Raw genomic sequence first — 5,186 nt, 5'->3', positions numbered from 1 at the left:
TTAGTTCAGCGATGAAGCTGCAGTCGGTTTAAAGAAGTAAATCCGCCACCAGTTGGACTTCTATTCATGTTCAAGCAAGTTATGTCTTTCTCACTGCAAAACTTGGAAAAATGGGCTTTTGGGCTGTATTGTATTTTAGGCTCATAAACTACTGTTTCATCATACTATCTGACTCACAGTAATAACTTCCTACAATCTAGAAATAACTGGTGGGTGATCCTTGCCTTCGAGATCACTGTTTAAACCATTTTTCTTCTCTCTACCACCAGTAGAACAAAAAACCCAGAAACACAATCTAGGCTTGCGATGAAATTTTGACCCATTCGTGTCGAATTATAGGCTGATTATCGAAAGCACTACATTTATAAACTTATAATCACGATTTTGAAAGTTAAAATTGTATTGATTATTTGAAAAAGAATTTGAGAATTTGTTTTCGTTCTTCTCAACAGGTCCTGCTGGAACTGAAAGTGTTAGTGTGCATCATAATGTACTGTCCCCAAGGCGTCCGATAACATCAAGGGCAATATTGACTAATGGTGAATCTTTTTTTTTTTTTTCTTTAATTGTTTTATATTCATAATTTTTTCTCTATTCTCAATTGAATATTGAATTAGAAGCATTTCTCACTTTGTTATATATATATTTACATATATAATAATAATAATTCAACAGCAAGGGGTCAAAACTTGGATGTGGCTGATACTGCTCCGATCACCAATCTATCCCCAAGGGGGCTGATCTCATCTAGGGTGCTACTTTGTACCGGTGAATCCTCTTTTCTCATCATTTTATTGATTTCTTTGTTTATGGAATTTAATTTCTGTTTTAATTTGTGTTTTTGTAACGTCAATTCTGATTGCCATTTCTGCTAATAAACAAATATACAAAACTTGATTCTCTACTTTATTCTCTCTCTCTTATTTAATGAATACTTCACTAGTAAAACCAAGGCCCGAACACACCGATTTGAAGTCAAGACAGAGGATTTCAACCCCTACACACACACAAACACTCACATTACCACATTTATGGTAACCACAAATAGGCAATAACCATGTTTCTAACTTGATTAAATGGCTGTATTCTTCCTTTAAATGAAAACAACCACTTAAACCTTATTAGTTTTCCAACCATTGATCTCATCCTCAAAGCTTGCACATTATCATTCCTTAAAGCCACCATAAGTTTCTCCATCCTAGCAATAGTTTGAGTCCTTTCAAACTTCAATCTCATCAATTCAAACTACAACAATGACAACTATCTGAGGGAAAGAAATTAGACAACCCGCAACAAGGATGCAAACAATCATAAAATTATTCTGAGCTCATAAAATTTCGAGACCAAAACAGATCAAGTACCATAACGTCTAAATTTAAGAAATTGTTGACAGCAATAACTAAACAACTCTTGCTTGCTACAAACTTTACAACATGGTTGTTTGCCTCTTCAGACTTGCAAGTTCCAACATGGTTATAGTCCCCTTCAGATATTTTTTTTTTTTTTAAGTTTCCTCCATTGCACAGCTTCAAGTAAAGACTTCAACATCCACAAGGAATAGAGAATTGATAAACCATTCAACATGTCAACTACTGATAACTACCCTTTCAAGCACACGAATGAACTTTGGAAAGAAAATTCCACCATATATCACTACCAAACTAAATAAATAAGATTAAAGTAACTTCAAAAAATTTCAATATCCCATTGCATGATCCTAACCCAATCTCCACTGAAAATCAGGTAATGGAGCCTCTAAATGAGGTTGCCTACACAGAATTATAAAAATACTCTAGCTGACTGTTCGGATAACAATTGGAACTCCTTAGTGGTCCAACTCCCATTTATAATGCTCCTATAAACTATTGTTTCATCATACTCTCTGACTCACAGTAATAACTTCATACAATCTAGAAAATAACTAGTGGGTGATCCTTGTCTTTGAGATCAAAATTAACTATTGAGTCACTGCCTTTAGGGTAAAATGCAAGAAACCCCTTGAACTACAAAAAAACCCCTAAATTATGTTTTTGTTGCATTTTACCCCACCAACTCACTTTCCGGTAATGAAAAAGCCAAAAGGCCATGTTGCCCTTATAAAACGACCCAGATTCAAGGATTTATGGACTTGCTTATTTGTAAAGTACAATCTCAAAACCCAATCAAATTGCGACAACACAGCAATAGTGATAAGGTTGTCTCTCTCTCTATATACATACATACAAACACCTTTTTCTCTCTCTAAAGTTATGGTACACAGAGCTCTCAAAAACCACCATCCCGGACCTCCCACTGATGCAGAGAATTAACCTTCTTTCTCTCTACTTTACAATCCTTCTTTTGAAGAACAATTCACAGTCCATAGTCCCAACTCAGAAACCCTAGCATTCAATAACTATGACTTCGATGGCCATTCTTCCTATGAACTGCTCGAAGGTGTGATGACCATCAATTTAAAGGGTTTCTGAAAATATGCCATTCATGATGAGGCAAAATCGAATCCAGAGCAATTTGTGAAGTTTTTGAATTCTGGAGTGATCAAGTCGTCGATGGCTTCGTCACTGTAGAAACATCTGGATTTCTTGTTCAGTTGGGTATAACTGTTCATTCTCCTCTCTTTGGGTGCCCAATTCTCATTATGAGACCTAACGAAGTGGGTCTTCCTCTTGTGCCCATTACTACCACCACAATCCTTCTCAAAACCCAACTCTGAAATTGACCACTCAGTTCCTATATTCACCTTTTTTTTTTGATAATTTTATTTTTTTAAAATAAATTTTATTTATTTATTTATTTTTGATAATTCTTAGTTCCTATATTCACCTGAGCATTTTGTCCCAACCTTTTTGTTCTTTTTTATGTTATAAAAAAAGGATTTATGTTCTTTGAGAAGGTTGTAATCTAGAGATAAATTTAATCACAAAAATTGATTTTGGCATTGAACTATGTTTTCTTATTACATGCTTAATTTGAACGTGTCAACGTGGTGAATGAAGTGTGTGTGGATGAGATAGATTGGTGGAGATTGGGTTAAGCTAAGTTGCAGAGATTTATTTATTTATTTTGTCAAATAAGTATGAAAGAGGGATGTGTGTGTATATATATATATAGTGAGAGAGTTTCAGTGAGGACTTAGGAGAGACGATATATATATGTATGTGTATATATAGAGAGATCGTGAAAGATGACAGAGAGAAGAGACGTGGTGTTTGGGTAGGTTATAAGGTGTTTAGATTTACCAGCTACAATAATTTTGAAAATCAAGGATTGCAGATGGGTAAATCATGTAGTATAAATGATTCCTCGGCTCCCCCCACTCTGATCCCAACAATCAATTCCTCGGCTTCGTCGTCGCTTTTAGTCAATCAATTCACAGCCACAAGATCTCCTATTCTTGCCGCCCAAAACGTGTATGCCCTGTAATTGGACTAGATCAGAGTAATCAGGAAAGGGGATAAACACACTGCCTTGTTTACAGCAGGCAGTGTGTTTTGGTCAACAAGATGTTTTATTTTTTATTAATTTATCAAAAAGATGTGAAAAAGATGATGAACAGTGTTTTCTCTCTCTCTCTATGTATGTATGTATGTATATATGTATGTATATGGACATAAGGATAATGGTGCGTTTGGATGTAATAGTAAGTTAAAGGGTGTGTTTTGGACCTTTTGGTGTAATGATAAGGGGCAATGGAGTCTTTTCCTGATCATAAGGGTATTATAGTCATTAAATTGTAAGTTTAAATAACCCATTCCCTGACCTCCCCTAGGGTTTGTCCAAACATCCCACTAAATATAATCTTTATTGCTAATTTAGAATTTTTTTCTCAGTTCTCAATTGAATATTGAATTACAAGCATCTCTAAAATGTTTCTCACCTTGTGTTATATATATATATATATATATATATATATAATAATTCAACAGGAAGGGGTCAAAACTTGGATGTGGCTGATAATGCTCCGACCACAGACGTACCCCCAAGGGGGCTGGGCACATCGAGGGTGCTACTTTCGATTGGTGAATCCTCTTTTCTCATCATTTTATTAATTTCTTTGTTTATGGAATTTATAATTTGTGTTTTTTTAACATCAATTCTGATTGCCATTTCGACTAATAAACAACTATTCCACTTTATTCTCTCTCTCTCTTAGATTTGAAAGTTTAATGAATACTTGACAAGTAAAACTAAGGCCCGAACACTTCGATTTGAAGTCCTATATATATTTACACACTCTCACATTACCACATTTATGGTAACCACAAATAGGCAATAACCCATGCTTCTAACTTGATTAAATGTGTCTATTCTTCCATTAAATGAGGACAACCACTTAAACCTTATTAGTTTTTTGACCATTGATCTCATCCTCAAGCCACCAACCAATGTGTTGTTTTGTCTTCATATGATAACAAAATAAGTACATTATGCATATACATGTCTTGGATAATAAATTCACCTTAAAAGAATTGCTCTGCATCTTTAACCTCTAGTGTAAAATCGCAAGTGAAAATAGCATTGCGCTCCTCAATCCAGAAAATTATTTGATAATAGGCCTCTATCGAAATTTTCCCCCTATTTACACGTTTTTTTTTTTTTTTTTTTTTAACAAAATTAAAAAATCTGTCAAATAAAGCACAGAAGTACCCGATACAGAACTGTATTGGGTAAAGAGCAGACATGTATACTTCTTTTGAAAATAGTACACACACACATGATATTTCACTTTAAAAAACACATACATTGTATGCTTCAGAACATAGAACTCCTATTTATTCAGTAATTACTAGCATAAATATTTGGCAAGATGGGCAATCCCAATAAATCTGATTGTTCAAACATTTCTACACTATTGGATTTTTACTAAACGAGACCATCAAATCTAATATTATCCACTATCATATATATGATAACCAAATGGTACATTCACAAAATTGAAATGGGTCGTCCAAATATTATATCAAAAAAAAGGGTTTTCGTTTCAGGGTCTTACCCATCATAGCGTAGATGTTATGTGCTGATGCCGCCGAAGCTCTTTGCTCTGCTCTCTGAGTTGAACATTGAAACGAAAACAAGTTGTATTTATTTTTTTTGTTTGACGACGACAACCTAACCATCTCAGTGTGATACAAAGCTTGTGTCGAAGCTCTTAATGGAGCAAGCGTTTACTGGTGCAAGGTGCGCGA

At 34.6% G+C, this 5,186-nt stretch overlaps 1 long non-coding RNA gene across 1 annotated transcript; it reads left to right on the top strand.

Annotated features, from left to right (window-relative positions):
- Window positions 1–451: 451 nt before the first annotated feature.
- Window positions 452–4,604, top strand: LOC132274386 (uncharacterized). The gene is made up of 3 exons (XR_009470410.1): window positions 452–539; window positions 676–768; window positions 3,927–4,604. It is a non-coding gene; the product is annotated as an uncharacterized LOC132274386 (long non-coding RNA).
- The last annotated feature ends 582 nt before the right edge of the window (window positions 4,605–5,186 follow it).

Source organism: Cornus florida, unplaced genomic scaffold (assembly GCF_030987335.1).
Source record: "Cornus florida cultivar Cherokee Brave unplaced genomic scaffold, ASM3098733v1 CherokeeBrave_3.0.0_Hap2_Chr09, whole genome shotgun sequence".
NCBI classification, from domain to species: Eukaryota; Viridiplantae; Streptophyta; class Magnoliopsida; order Cornales; family Cornaceae; genus Cornus; species Cornus florida.
This window is presented reverse-complemented; position numbering and strand designations above follow the sequence as displayed.